General features: G+C 41.4%; 1 long non-coding RNA gene across 1 annotated transcript; it reads left to right on the forward strand.

Annotated features, from left to right (window-relative positions):
* The first annotated feature begins 4,959 nt into the window (after nt 1-4,959).
* On the forward strand, nt 4,960-6,264 carry LOC120110453. Its single transcript, XR_005511439.1, has 2 exons — nt 4,960-5,793; nt 5,859-6,264. It is a non-coding gene; the product is annotated as an uncharacterized LOC120110453 (long non-coding RNA).
* Nucleotides 6,265-16,796: the final 10,532 nt, after the last annotated feature.

Raw genomic sequence — 16,796 nt, forward strand, 5'->3', positions numbered from 1 at the left:
CCTGTTTAATCTGTTTAATAGATAGGTAACCTCTTAGACTCTTAGCCTTAGGCCTTAGCCCAACCCGATCCGACCCAACCTGTTTCATACATTAAGCAACATAAGAAAAAAAAAAGTAAATGTAGAAAATATTACAAAAATTTTGTCCCAACATCATTGACATTAAAAAAGCATTAAATCTTTACAAAAAGTTGAATATAAGGATTACAAGTTATTTGTTCATTTATCTAATACCAGCAATATTCAACAAGTATTTAATCTTGACAAAGACAAGAAATACAAGTCAAATCATCCAAATTTACAAGCATGACATTTCCTTGACAAGGCATTTCTTGGAAGAGAAATCAGCCAGAATCGCATCCTTACGTCATGTTCTATGAAGATGCATTACACCATACACTGGATCTTAAACAAGAAATCACATTTTGATCGGTTATTGAACCCACCCTTGCCGACTTGAAAGGTCCACCAAGGCTTTACTCACAGCAGGTGGTTCCACATAGACTTGAATTTGTGGGAGCCGCCGATCTTTGCTATTTATTCTTCAGCTGATTCAGGAAAACTGTTTGTCAAGTCTTGGTGCAAGTGATAGCAATAGCTATGAAGCATCTCCCCTGTTCAGTGCAAGTGATTTGATAATACTATAACAGTGTAGCCATATTCTAACTTACATTATAAATGCAGTTATAGGTGAGTGATGAGTCGCCTTGCCTTTGTTCCAAGAATGCTTGTTGAATTTGAGCTCTGGCACACCTTTTTGCATTAAGCAAGGTCCAAGTTCCTCTGCCTCTCCATAGCTAATAGAAGAACAAACAGGCCCTGAATTCAAATGCATTAGACAAGTTATTTGTTTGATGTTTGCCATTAAAAATCATATTAGGTAAACAGAAGATCCACTGAAATGCTTAAATAAATAAAGAGGCCATTGATTCAGGAATACTTGATTCTCTCATAACTGAACTATTGCAAGTTATTCCAGGAAACATAATTAGCATACTACAAGCACAGAGTAATATAATTGATGGTTCGAGATCAGTATCAAGTTGGCAATAAGAGAGCTCAAACAATGGTGTCCAGAAGTTACTAGAATATATGAAATACCAAAATATTGTGCACAGGAAGACAGCAAGTTGACTCCATGAACTGAAGAAGCACCTAAACTTTTCACAAGACCCATAACTCTGAAGGACCTGCACCATTAGCAGACTAAAGATTCTTGATGCTATTAAGCCACAAAGATTTCTTTGAATCCAAAAATGAACATTTGTAACTTGAAGTATCAATTAGCAAACAAGTCTGATTCACAATTGGTGGGCCCAAGCTTTACCAAGAAGGTTCCTCGAAACTAGTCAATCAAACATCTTTTTCAGATAACTTTCTTCCTAAATTTGGGTTCCCTCTCTTCTATACCATTCGCAATAAGTAATATCCTATCAGCTACTAATGGTAACATTCTTTAATTCAGAGAAAGAAACTCTAATTGTGATGTCAACCAACTCAAAAATTATATAATAAAGAAAGCTTGTTAATTAGAGATAAGCTTGAGGAAACAAATAGGACTGTTGACCGTACACTAGTTCTTTTCTCAGAGATCGTCAACCAGATTATCTCCGGTGTTTATGAAAAGATGGAACCAACACTACATGAGAAAGGACCTATTCCGACGCTTTTTTTGTCCTTTAGCGACGCTTTTTAGCGTCGGCTAAAGTACTGCCGACACAAAGCCAAACATCGCCAAAGCGTCGGAGATACCAGAGTGGCAAAAGTTTTTGCCGACGCAAGAGGAAAGCGTTGGCAAAAACCGAGATTTATCGATGCTTATTTAGTGTCGGCGATAACCCGACAGACAATTTCGTCACGGGTTTCCTCCTGGTTTTTTCCGACGCTTTAAAGCGTCGGCATATCCTCATTTGCCGACGCTAACATAAGCGTTTGAAACGTTGGCATAGGCGTGCCGGTGCGGTGCCACGACGTCTTTTACCCGGATATAGTTCTTTATCACAATCTTTCAGCAAGTTATGATACCGAGTTGTGTGATCTTCAGAGTCTATAGGTTCCTCAACATGTATAGATTCAGTAACGGTATGCTCATCACCTATTGGAGCTCCTTCTTACTCTCCACTAAAATTGTAACAACCCAGGACCTCACCCAAAATGGCTAGCCGGAAGTTATTATTTAGGTTCCTTGATCCTGTATAAGTACCCAAGATCTACCCAGCGAATAACCGATGTGGGACTAAACACACGCCCGCACGGGTCCTCACATACTCCCCCCGTTCAAGCCCTGACGTCCTCGTCAGGCTAAGGGTTCAATCCATTCAAATTTAATCACAAACACCACGATCGGTCCGTGGTCAACCCCAATGGATCCGTGCTGCAGTGTCCCCTAGTCCACATAGATTATGGGCCGGGTCCGCTCTGATACCATTTGTAACAACCCAGGACCTCACCCAAAATGGCTAGCCGGAAGTTATTATTTGGGTTCCTTGATCCTATATAAGTACCCAAGATCTACCCAGCGAATAACCGATGTGGGACTAAACACACGCCCGCACGGGTCCTCACATACCCCCCGTTCCACCGAATCCATCGGGAAGGAGGATCTTAGGGCGATAAAAAAAAAAAAAACCTACCGAATCAGAAAGATCTCCTCTCTCTCTTCCCCTAGGGCATCAACCGAGGGCTTCTACACACAGAAAGAAAAAAAAAAAGAGGAAGAGATCGGGTTTCTACCTTGCCGTGGGGAGGATCGGAGCTTTCGCCGTCGATCCGGTCGGGAGGACCTCGCCGGAGGCAAGGTGAGCATCTTCTCCCTCTCCTCCATCATCTTTGGCCCTTATCTCTTTGGGGAATGAGGCCGGAAAGCTGCCGGGTTGATGGAGAAGCCGACGCCTTGTTCGGCCTTCTCCTCTCTCGTTCCGGCCGGTTGTCACCGGTCGGGGACACACCGCCAGCACACCGGCCCTGCCACCGGCCGACGACCAGGGACGTCGCCAACTGTGGGCCACCGGCGGCCGAACCCCCTTCTCCCCTTTCCGTCGGGAAGAAGGAAGAAGAGAGGAAGAGAGAGGGTCTTTCCCTCTCTTTCTCTTATTATATAACCCTTTTATTATATTATTTGTTATTTGTTGTTGGGTTTCCTTTTTACTCTTGGATCCGAGAAGATCATGGCTTTAAGGACTCTAGATAGACTTGGGATGCTAGATTTTAGAGGACCCTTTAGAGGATTAAACAGGGATCCTAGATCATCATATATCTTTGATAAATTTTAATAATGATTTGGTTCTGTAGGGGAACAATCTATTGGATGAGAGGACGCTGAGCAGAGTCCTGTGCATCTCGGTTCATAGATCACCGTGAGGGCGGGTGATTAGCTTCCAACAAAGTGTAAGAATCCTTGTACGTCAATCCTACATGATATAAATATTTTGCACTATATATATGTTTGATATGCTATGATCCAGACAAAGCAAAATGGTTTTTATATTTAAATTGTATTTTGATTGTCTTTGCTTGTGATTGGTATAATGATGGATGCATGCATGCGCATAACCTACACCTGCAAAATTTGACTGATGGATGTGGTGCTCTAAACTAACCATGTGATATTGGTTGCCCCGTCACGGGCTGGAAACATGACTGTGGTTAGTTTATAGCCGGAAATAAATAAAAGAAAACTGATGTGTAGATGTAAACTGGATTGTATGAAAAGAAACTTTGGGTTTATCTTGTTATTATGGCAGGCCCCGTCACAGGCTGAAAATGTGGTATTTTGGTAGGCCCCCTCACAGGCTAGAAATGTGGAACTATAATGTGCAGGCCCCGCCACAGGCTGAAAATGTGATACTTTGGCAGGCCCCATCACAGGCTAGAAATGTGGAACTATAATGTGCAAGCCCCGCCACAGGCTGAAAATGTGATAATTTGGTTGCCCCACCACAGGCTGAGAAATATGACCGAGATTTGACCCAAAGTCGGAAAGATAATTAAACCGAATCAAGTTGAAGAAAAGACATTGAAACTATAATACAGGTTTATGAGCTATCATATGCTATATATTTCTTGTGTGGCTGGACTTTTATTGATGTTTGATGTACATACTTGTATCGATTATTTGAGCTTTGATAGCCGGTTTATGACTTCATGATATGTGCTTTGACTTGTCGTGGTTTTCAGATTTTTATTATTATTGTGTTGGTGTGGATGTGTAGGGATTCTTACTGGGCTGTAAAGCTCATCCCCTTTTCTTCTTTCTTTTTATCAGAGTTGCAGGATGCTTAGATTTGGATGGGATGGGCGCAGAGTGCAAGTATCAGAGTCATTAGCTAGTTAGTTTATTTGTCCTTCTTTGATGTCGATGAACATTTGAAGATCTTGTAATTGAACTAATTTGTTTATTTGGACATGTCGGACTGCTCTATTTGAATTACTAGATTAATTGTGGATTTATTGGAATTTTTGTTAATCATAGGCCTTGCATGATCTTTAGGGCACTGCTCTAGGGCTCATGCGGCCGGTCGCGTACCGGACCCGGGTGCTGAGTTCGGGGCGTGACAGAGTTTTGTAACAACACAGGATCTCACCCAAAATGGCTAGCCGGAAGGTATTATTTGGGTTCCTTGATCCTGTATAAGTACCCAAGATCTATCCAGCAAATAACCGATATGGGACTAAACACACGCCCGCACGGGTCCTCACATACTTCCCCCGTTCAAGCCCTGACGTCCTCGTCAGGCTAAGGGTTCAAATCCATTCAAATCTAATCACAAACACCACGATCAGTCCGTCGTCAGCCCCAATAGATCCGTGCTGCAGTGTCCCCTAGTCCACATAGGTTATGGGCCGGGTCCGCTCTGATACCATTTGTAACAACACAGGATCTCACCCAAAATGGCTATCCGGAAGGTATTATTTGGGTTCCTTGATCCTGTATAAGTACCCAAGATCTACCCAGCAAATAACCGATATGAGACTAAACACACGCCCGCACGGGTCCTCACAAAAATCTATTAAATTTCTAATATTATATTCAAGAGCATCTCTGAGTAAGCCCTATCATCTTCTACAACAGGATTTCTGTCTGTGTTACTAGATCCAATACTAGCAGTGTATTCTATAATTAAGGGTTGGTTAGATGAAGACGACAATTTAGACTCTCTATGAAATATCCATTCTGTATAATCCTTCAAAAAACCATTCCATACCAAATGTTCTTCAACAGTTTGTGGAGCGATAGCAAAACAATTTACACATTTTTGACATGGACAAAAAATATTCCCATTCATTTTAGATTTCTCAAAAGCAAATTTAACGAAATTCTGAACTCCATTCAAATATTCGGCACTGGATCTCGACTTATTTATCCAACTTTTGTCCATTCTATTAAAATACTAATTGAACTGCAAGTAATATAAAAAAATAATAAACGAAATTAGGGTATGAATCACCAATACGAACTCATGGTACAAAAAGATCTTGGCGAATTTTATTAATACAAAATATAAGATTCCGAGAAGCATATGTTGTTCAGTAATTGTTATGAACTGATTTTTAAATTATTTTTTTATATTTGGATTTACATGACCAAGTCATAAAGCTTCAGGTGCATTTGTTTGGGCCTGCTGGAGTTACAGGAGTTGTTTTATTTGCTACTAACAACCCACCAAAAGGACGACGTGGCTATGAGAAGATGAGAAGATGATCAGTTATCATTTTTAAGATCAAAATAATGGTCTCCAGACTTCTCTAATGTAGAGGCAAGCAATGAGAAGATGGTCAACTATTTCCTCATTAGTTAAGCACATCTAACATCCTTGTCTGAGTGTTCATGTTTTTGCATTGGAACTGATCAATGTTAGGTGAATGATGATCCTTGGATGGCTGAGTTCATTGGAAACCATCACTGGCACTGCAGAAGTTTGATGTCTTCATATATTTTCCAATAAAAGCCTTTCAATTTAAAACCAGAGGCAGTAGAGTATAAAGATCCCTACCTGGAAACTTGAATCTTTGCCTGTTCAACAGATCTGCAAGCTAATTTGAAGCCATAGATCATGGAATCCTGTTAAAAGAGGCCTAGATCTGCAATTCTTGACCTATTGAAAACTTTCAAAGCTCATATACGTGTACTACAATTTCTGAGGGAGCTGAACACAAGAAACATATGAGTTGGCCAGTTGAAACTCAGAACCCATAACATCTAAGGCTAACTGCTTCAGATTAATGCCTACCGTTTGCCCACCTCACCAAACTAGAATATGTTTTCAGAAACAGAACAGCTCAACAAAGATGTAGACTTGTGGGCAAGCCTAGAATGCAATGGGATTAGACTAAAATCCAGAAACTACAACTGAGTGAACAACATGGAAAGAACAGGAGAGCGGGTTAAACCAAGTATAGGGGACAAATAATAAAGCTACATTTGTGAACAACATAATAACCGAGTAAAGGTTACTAGGGCTCTTAAGCAGATTAAAAAAAAAAAACCTAAAACAACATAATTATACACCCTCAACTGGTGATCAATTTTTCCTACAGAATTTTTTTCTTAAAAAATGCATAATTTAGGAAAGTCATTAGATAGTCACAGCCATGCAGCAAGCAGTTATGTAGCTTAACGGAGAGTTTGAGGATCACTTACCTCAGACGACGGCGATGTCGACGACGGCGGAGTAGCTAGGGTACGCGCGGGATGGAGGTGAGATGTCGGCGCGCAGCTAGGGCATCGACCGACAGAGGATGAGGAGACGGGGCCGGGCGAGTGTTAAAGACAAAAAGAAAACAAAGAGGAGGAGGAGGAGGAGGAGGAGGAGGAGGAGAAGGAAGAGAAGGAGGAGTAAGAGGCTTACCTCAGACGACGGCGAGGTCGACGGCGGCGGACAAGCGGAATCTTCGATCGCCGATCGGGGCTAGGGATAGAGGTGAGATCAGTTTGAGGAGGAGGAGGAGAAGGAGGAGGCTTACCTCAGATGAGGGCGAGGTCGACGGTAGCGGGGAAGTCGGCGATAAAGGTGAGAAGTCGGCAGTGCGCGCAGCTAGGGCATCGACCGATAGAAAATGAGGAGAGGGGGCCGGGCGAGCGGTTGGGGGTTTTATGTTTTCTAACGACGCTTCTAAGCGTCGTCGTTTCTAAAAGTTTTAACGACGCTTTAGAGCGTCGTTGTTTCTGGAGATTTACCGACGCTAGAAGAAAGCGTCGGCAAAAGTTGGCGCGGAGCCAAACTTTACCGACGCTTTCCTCTAGCGTCGGAAAAAGACAGTCGGCAAAACCCAAATTTGTTGTAGTGCAACAGTGAGGTAGCACCTAAACCTTGGGCCATTTGATATGAAAAACTTTTCACAAGACCCATAACTCTGAACCAACAGTGAGGTAGCACCTAAAAGCCACAAAACAAATGGCCCAAGGTTTTTTATATCAAATTGGCTGCAAGTACTCTTTGTTACACTGCTTAACCAAAACAATGGAGTAGTACAAATGTAGCTTAAAACATGTCCACAGACCAGAAGTACAAAGGCAGACCTAACATGCCATTTTATTGGGTATGCTTGTTGCTAGCAAGTAATATTAGCTGCTGTCAGAAAACTTTATTAACAACAAAAAAAATGACACTTTCATTCTAAGAAAGCTACAGTATTTTGCATCTTATGTTTTTAAAAGCATTCAAAAAAATCTTACTTAAAAACAATTATTCTCGTGCAAAATCTATGTAGACTTTCCATGATATTTCAATAAAAACCTCCAAATCTTCCACAAGAACTATTAGACTCTTTATACCAAAAAGCATTCGCAACTCAAATCTGTAAACAAAAAAAAAATAAAAAAAATAAATGAAGGAAACAGACCAAAATTTCAGACCCTACAGAGATTAGAAGAAGCTACAAGAAGAAGTTAGGATAAACCCCACAGAGAATAGAAGAAGGGAGGAATAGAGAAAAGAAAGAGAAGAAGAGAGGAAAGATCAAGGGAAGAAAGAAGAAAAGATGGATCTTTCTTACCTCGGTAGAGCAGAGGATCCGACCTCGCGTAGATGAGAGGGAAGGCGACGGGAGCCAAAGAAATCCAAGGACCTCTTTATGAGCTCTTCTGTTCGACCTTGGTTCCCAAGACCCGTCGAGCCGCCGCAGTCGCCGTCGATGGGGAGGCGGAAGTTGTTGGCAAGGGGGAGGAGAGGGTGGAGGCGGAGGTCCGAAGGAGAGAGCTCGGCAGGCGAAGAATCCAGAGGAGAGGAGAGGCCGAGAGGGGAGAGACTCGAGAGAGACACTGAGAGCGGCGCACAAATGACAAACCCTAACCCTAAGTCCCTAATGAGAAGTCGCGGATGGAATGGTGGAGTGTGGACCTCGCGCTGAAATTGGGCCGAGGCGTGAATCAGGTTGAGGCGGTGAAAGCGGGATGAGGCAGGGAGTTGGGCCGGCCCTAGGCTCTGTGGATTGTGGCCCTTATCTATTAGCCCAACAGTTAAACAGGTTACATGGGTTAAATGGGTCAGACATCTAAAACATGTATCCGATCCAATTAATAAACAGGTTAAACAGGTCAACCTGTTTACGACCCAACCTGTTTAGGCCAACCCAAACCTATTTATGGCGGGTCGAGCACAGGTCGGGTTGGTTGGTCGGATCATATTTTGCCACCCCTAACACGAAGCTCTTATTCAAAACAATACATGGACTGTTAATGTTTTGCCTAAAGCTGCAGAAGCTGTGGACTGCAAATGGGTATATAAAACAAAATTTAAGATTGATTGTACAGAGAAAAGAAAAAAAGCAAGGTTAGTTGCTAAAGGTTACACCCAACAAGCTGCCTTAGACTATCAAGAGACATTCTCTCTGGTTGCTAAAATGACTACTATCAAAACATTATTGGCAATTGCTATGGTTAACAATTGACACCTCTACTAACTCGATGTAAACAACGCATTCTTACACGGTGATCTTCATGAGGTGGTATACATGAACTTACCTCCTGGTTATGAGCAGCAGGTGGAGAAGGGGGAGAAATTGGTATGCAAATTGAACAAATCTATATATGGTTTAAAGCAAGCTTCAAGACAATGGTTTGAGAAGTTGTCATCATTCATTATTTCACATGGTTTTGTTCAATCTAAAGCAGATTATTCTTTGTTTACCATAAAAATGACTGCTCATACACTACCATACTTGTGTGGACGACATAATAGTTGCAGGCAACAATCTTTCCTATATTGATCATCTCAAGCAGATCCTTAATGCATAGTTCAAGCTTAAAGATTTGGGAACCTTAAAATTTTTTCTTGAGCTTGAAATAGCTAGAAGTTCTAAAGGGATATTTTTCTTGAACCTTAAAGTATGCTTGGAGGTATTAGAAGATGCCAGATATCTTGGTGCAAAACCTGCAAAATGCCCCATGGTGCAAAATTTAAAACTGAGCAGGTTTGAAGGTGCACCTATTGCAGATCCTATGGTTTATCGAAGGCTTGTAGGAAGGTTGTTATATCTTACTATAACCAGGCCGGATGTAAGCTTTTATGTACAGGTGTTAAGTCAATTCTTAGACTCACCAAAACAGCCACATTTGGATGCAGCTTACCATGTATTGAGATACTTAAAGACTATAGCAGGGCAAGGGTTGTTCTTTTCCTCGAATTCAGAACTACATTTGAAAGCATTTTGTGATATGGATGGGTAGCATGCTCAGACACATGCAGATCAGTCATAGGATTTTGTGTTTTCCTTAGAGAGTCACTCATATCATGGAAATCGAAGAAGGAGACCATTGTTTCAAGATCATCTGCAGAAGCGGAGTACCGCTCCATGGCTTCTCATGCTGTGAACTCGCATGGCTTGTGAACCTTCTCAAGGATCTAAATGTTAATCATACAAGATCAGCATTACTCTTTTGTGACAATCCAACGGCATTACATATCACTATCAATCCAGCTTTTCATGAAAGAACAAAACATATTGAAATTGATTGTCACATTGTGAGAGACAAAGTACAATCTGGTTTTATTCAAACCTTACATGTTTCCACAACAAATCAACTTGCCAACATGTTAACCAAAGCTCTTGGAGTTGCTCAATTCAACGTATTATTAAGCAAGATGGGTGTTCATAACATTCACATGCCATCTTGAGGGGGAGTGTTACAGTTCTATTTATACAACCTTTAGTATGTTTTTGGATAAAAACGTTTAGTTCTAAACTCAGCTGTAATTCAGTTGATTCAGTGAAGTTTGTTAAGCTTCAGTTAGAACTCTTAGAGTTAGTTAGAAATACCGTTATACCGTTGCATCAGTTACTTGGTGGTTAATGAGGGTGTTATATAAACAGGGTAGTAAAACAGAGGAGAGGCAGAAGAGTTGTTGTATTCAGCTCTTGTATTCTAAGTTGAGAATTCTTGCATTCAGTTCTTGTATTCTGAGAACAGAAGAGAATGACAACCCTTTTGCTCTCAATCTCTTGTGACAATTATCTTTTCTCGTCTTCATTCTTTAATCAAATTCTCTTACTCTCGATCTTCATCCATGTTCTTGTTATTCTACTTTGTCATTCAACAACTATTAACAAGCTGTATAGCCACCTTTAACTATAAGAGGTGGGCTCAAGCACTGTTTGATTAATGAACAAAGAGATTGTATCCTCTCCCTCTACGTCTCCCTCTCCTCTCCCTACGCTTTTCATGGTATCAGAGCCTCACCTGGTATGGGAGCTCCTTCTTTAGCCTACCTCCCCTGATGCCTCATCTTCTTCCCCAAGTCTTCTTCCTCCGCGGCTCCTGCCCCACAGCTCCCTCTTGCACCGGAGCTCGTATTCACCAACGAGCTTCAACTCGGCGTCCAGCCACTCCTTCTCGTAGGGGGGGCGACGGGACTTCTTGAAGGTCTTCCCCTCCTCGCATTCGCCCTTCCACTTGGCTGGCACGGGGCCGAAGCCCGTGTCATCGAAACTTTTTCCTCTCCGGCCAAACGACAGTGTTGAGAACTCCCACCACGACGTCGCTGCTGGTGTTGGCCTGGGAGAGGAGGCCATCGTTCTTGTCGAGGCCCAGGAACTCCGGCGTCCGAGTTGTGTGGAGCTCGTAGCGGACCTCCGGGAGGACGAAGAGGACCATCCGCCCTCACATCGTCTTTTCCGATTGTGTAGTGGCCACAAGCGAATTTGTTGGCGGCTTCCTCCCTGCCGCTGACAAGCTGCTCGGGGTGGAAGAGCTGGCGGTAGGCTCCGGTGCGGACCTCGTCGATTACAGTGGGCTTGAAGTCGAGAAACATAGCACGGGGACCGTGCTTGCCGACGCCGGTCTCGCTGAAGAAGGTGTTGAAGGCATCGTCATCTCCACCGATGGTCTTGTCGCTTGGCATCTGGCCATCGGGCTGGATGCCGTGTTCGAGGCAGTAAGAGCTCCCGGCAAGCATTGCCGACCTGGATGCACTCTCTCATGTTTTCTTTCGAGTTCAACAAGGGGAGAGAAGAGAGGGTGGGAGAAAAGAAAGAGTGAGAGGGAAGCTAATGTTCTTCTCTCCCTCTCAAATAAATGTCCGAATTAACCATTAATAAGTAAGGGTTTACTTCATACCTAGTGGTACCGGTTTGGATCGGTACTCAGAATTCAGATTTTGAGAAAAAATATTTTACAGTTTTTTTTTTTATAAGTACCTTCCCCTGCGTAGCCCATCCCACCCCCCCCCCCCCCCCGCTCTCTCTCTCTCTCTCTCTCTCTCTCTCTCTCTCTCTCTGATGCTGGAGACATGACCTCCCACCCACGATGTTACGTGCTCACAGAGAGAGACATGACCTCCCACCCACGATGTTACGTGCTCACAGAGAGAGAGAGAGAGAGAGAGAGAGAGAGAGAGAGAGAGAGAGAGAGAAGTGGACATTTGAGGGATTTTGGTGATTTAAAAAAGGGGGTGGGAGGTCATGTCTCCAGCATCAGAGAGAGAGAGAGAGAGAGAGAGAGGTGGACATTTGAGGGATTTTGGTGATTTAAAAAAGGGGGACAAGATTTTGCTTGGAACTTCAATCATGGCTTGATGGAATGATGTTACACATCCTATTGAAGTCATTTTGGATGGGACCAAATTATGAAGATTCATTACTAAAAACAAGAAGTCTCCTACAAAGGATTCTAGAGAGTCTGATTCTGATTTTGAAGAACAATAGGAGAAATATGATAGTACATACTGTAAAATTTTATCTGAATTTATTAATACATATGTGCCTTCTATTCAAACTCTTCTTTCAAAATTTCGAAATGCCAAGCTCACATGAGAATTCTTGGCAAATCGTTATAATTATTCGAGTGACTTGGCTCTTCAGTTTCAGTTGGAATCTAGGATTCATCAATTGCATCAAGCATCTGGTCAATCTATTCTTGACTTCCATTCACATATTAGCAGTCTTTGGAATCAGTTTTCTCAGGTCGATCCTAATTTTACAGATGAGGACTCTGCCAAGAAGTTTCAGAAATATAGAGATCGTCGGCAATTTATTCAGAGTGGTATTTTAGCCATTCCCTTTATTCCTTCTGCCTTTGTTCCAGTGATTGCAACTACCCCTTCGAAGTCAGACAGGAAAAGCCTAGTAAATTTCAGGGACAGTGCTTCCATTGTAGCAGAATAGACCATAAGATCTGAGAGTGCAGAAAAAACATGCTGAGAAAAAAGCAACCCAGAAAGCCGAGGCAGCCTTGTTATACTGGATTGCGGCTATTGCTTCTACTGGTTCGTCAAGTTTTGTGTCTTCCTTTTTCTATGCCCACTTCATCCATTACTACAGCTGATATTAAGGCAATAGTTCATCAGGTTCTATCTCGCACTGCCCTCTTTACCATCTCAGGTAAACATTCTTTCTAGTTCATTAACTCTGCTTGTTGTAATCACATGACCTCTAATCCCTCCTTAATTCCCTTAAAAACAAACTTAAATCCTATTCCATTATTTATACTGCTAACGACTTCCATATAACTGTTAGCTATGTAGGTTCTGTCTCTACTTCTACTCTTTTCTTACTAAATACATATCTTGTTCCGAATTATCCTTTAACTTGTTGTCTGTTGGTCAACTTGTGGAACATAGCCTTAAAGTAACTTTTACTAACAACGGTTGTGATGTCCAGGATCAGAAGATGGGTCAACTCGTTGGGACCGGGCGTAAAGTTGATCGTTTGTTTGAGCTCACATCATTACATGTACCTAACTCTATTCCATCAGTTGCTGCTATATCCTCGAGTCTCTGACATTCTTGTTAGGGCATGCTTCTTTGCCTTGTGTTCAGTTTTTGGCTTCGAGTAGTTATTTGGGGAAGTTAACTTTCAACCTTTTGATTGTGTCTCTTGTTAATTAAGAAAACAAAATATTTTGTCCTTTAATAAAAGTGTTTCTTTCTCCACTGCACTTTTTCATTTGATACACTTTAATATTTGGAGACATGCTCCTAATACGACTAAGGAAGGATCACGATATTTTGTGATATTATTGATGACTACTCACGGTATACAGGGATCTATCTTTTACGTGATCGCTCTGAGTTGCTTGACATTTTTTGTGATTTTCAGTAAATGGTCAAAACTCAGTTTGGTCAACCCATAAAAGTTTTTTATAGTGACAACGCCATGGAATATACCTCTACGTCATTCTTGGAAGCGCTTAAACAAGATGGAACAGTATTCCATTGTTCTTGCCCTTACATCTCTCAGTAAAATGGTCGTGCCGAATGAAAGCATCGACACATCTTGGACACTGTCAGGTCTCTTCTTCTTTCTGCTGCCTTACTTGAGTTCTTTTGGGGAGAGACTATTCTTATAGCAATCTATACCATCAATCGGGTACCTTTTCCAACGATCTCAAATAAGTCACCATATGAAGTCTTTTATAAGCAAGTCCATGATTATTCTTTTCTAACTGCTTTTGGTTGTGCTTGTTTTGTCCTGCTTCCTCAATATGAACATACTAAACTTGGACCACGCTCATGTCTTTGTTGTTTTCTTGGTTATGGTATCGAATATAAAGGTTATTGTTGTTATGATTCTATAGCCAAGCGACTTCGTATATTCCGACATATTCAATTTTGAAAATACAAAATATTTACTAGCATCTCTTCACTCTTCACGGGTCCCCTTCAGTATGCCTCCATCTTTAATAACCCCACTGATGATTTCTTTCCAGATTCCTTTTCTGTTGCAGGTGATTGGAGCTCACAAGTAATCTCTCAACGTCCGACTCCACCGGGTCTGGATCATCTACTGATCCGATCATCACAACCAGATCATTTGAGCCTCTTCTTAGTATTGCCCTTCGTCGTTCTAGTAGCATAAGATCCACCCAATCTCATCTTAATGATTACCACTATTTTTATGCTCTTGCTATCTGTTATGAGCCTTGAAATTATTGCGAGGTCAGTTTTTAAACCTCTTTGGCAGAAAGCCATGTCTGATGAACTCCAAGCCCTTCATGATACTTATACATGGGATCTGACTGACTTGCCTCTTCGAAAGATCGCAGTAGGATGCAAGTAGGTGTATAAAATCAAGACTCATGTTTATGGTTCAGTGGAACATTACAAGGCTCATCTTGTGGCTCGAGGATTCACACAGGAGTATGGTATTAACTATGAGGAGACCTTTGCTCCGATAGCATGTCTTACTACTTTTTGTTTCTTACTTGTAGTTGCAGCTGTCAAGCAATGGAAGATGTATCAGATGGATATTAAGAACACTTTTCTCAATGGTGATTTAGCTGAGGAAGTGCATCTACAACCTCCTCTAGATTTTGTTGATTACCCTGGGAAGGTTTATCGTCTTCAAAAGATACTCTATGGTCTTAAGCAGTCTTCTCGAGCTTGGTTTTCCAAGTTCAGCTCAGTCTTAACTCAGCAAAGTTTTACTTCCAGTGCATATGATTCTGAACTGTTTCTTCATCAATCTAAGGTTAGTGTTGTTCTTCTCTTATTATATGTAGATGATATGGTTATTATTGGAGATGACATCTTAGGGATTAATGCACTTCAGTAGTTTCTTGGATGGCAGTTTGAGATGCAGTATTCAGGATCCCTTTGTTACTTCCTTGGTCTGCTGAGTTGTTGTCTCCTGATGGGTTAACAGATAGCAAAATTGTAGATAGTCCTTTGAAAATAAATGTTAAGCTTCTTTCTACTGATGGTGAACCATATGCGACTTTGTATCGGCAGTTGGTTGGTAAAAATTTGACCGTTACACGTCCTGATATTTATTATGCAGTCATCTTGATTAGTCAATTTATGCATGCACTACACTCTACACAATATGCAGCAGTCCTACGTATCCTTCAGTACGTTAAGGGTACATTATTACACGGCCTTCATTTCTTAGCTCACTCCACTTTGGATATTCAGGCCTATTCTGATGTTGATTGGGCTGGAGACCCTATAGATCATCGCTCTACCACTGGCTATTGTTTATTGTTTGCTTTCTCTCTTATCTCTTGAAAAATCAAGAAATAGATGGTTATATCTCGTTTTAGTATAGAGGCTAAGTATATTGCACTAGCGGTTACTACCTCTAAGTTTTTATGGCTTCGATGGCTATTACATGATATGGCTGTTTCTTTAACTAGCAGTTCCTCTCTTTATTGTGATAATATGTGTGCCATGCAGATTGCTCATAATGATGTGTTTCATGAACGAATGAAGCATATTGATATAGATTGTCACTTCATTCGGCATCATATCAAGCAGGAAACTATTCAGTTGATACATATTGCTTCTGCGGATCAACTTGCGGATATTTTTACAAAGGCCCATACACCGGGGCGCCATCATGATTTGGTTAGCAAACTCAAGATGACATCTTTGTTATCATCTTGAGTTTGAGGAAGGATGTTGGTTATATATATGACCTATATATGAGTTGTATGATTTGATGTATATGAGTTGTATATGAGCTATATGATTTGATGTATATGAGCTGTATAGCCACCTTCTATTGTATTTATTAATGATTAAATGTTTTATTTTATCACAATCCTTTGGTGGTACGGTTGGTATGTGTGTGGGGTTTGTTCTCACAAGGTTGTGAGTTCGAGTCCTTCTTCCCGTGCATTTGCTGCTTTTACGACCGTGCAAGCCTTGCACGAACGTAGACCGTGCAAAAGGGGGGCGTGTTCTTGAGGGATGCGAAATCGCGTCCACACAAAGGATCGCGACCGCGAGAACGCGTCCACACGAAGAGTCACGCCCTACAGGCATAAGTCCCATAGAGGTCTATAAATAGACGACCTCTACGGATTAGAATAATAATTTTAGACAAAAAACAAAGGATTCCTAATTCTTTTCCTTTCTCTACTCTCTTCCTACCAGTTAAAATATTTCTTCCAAATTTTTTTAATGGGCTTGCTGCATATTAATTCTGGGTTCGAAGCCTTCTTTGATCCGTGCAAATCATCGAGGCAGAAGGAACGAGAGGCTGTTGTATCTCAGGAGTAGAACGTCATCCAAGCCTAGTGCACTGTAAGGTGGCGAAATCTACTTCAAGAAAAATGACCAACATACCACGCCTCAGCATCTCGGGTTCCATTTTTCCTACTTTTACTTTTAATTTTTTATTTTAGCCTATTACTGCCTATTATTTATTGAAGTAGAATAGTTTAGTTTTATTTCTGCTTCAAATTTATTTTCAACAATCTTGAAGTAGATTTCCCTGCGTATAATAGGCTAGTAATTAGAGTTACCCCAATGGCCAATGCAAGTGACCCGGTTCCTCCTGAAAAGTTTAATGGAACTAATTTTAAGCGTTGGAGAGAGAAAATGAAAATCTTCTTAACCACGCTTGGATTATTTTCCATA

This window comes from Phoenix dactylifera, chromosome 4 (assembly GCF_009389715.1).
Source record: "Phoenix dactylifera cultivar Barhee BC4 chromosome 4, palm_55x_up_171113_PBpolish2nd_filt_p, whole genome shotgun sequence".
Lineage (NCBI taxonomy): Eukaryota > Viridiplantae > Streptophyta > Magnoliopsida > Arecales > Arecaceae > Phoenix > Phoenix dactylifera.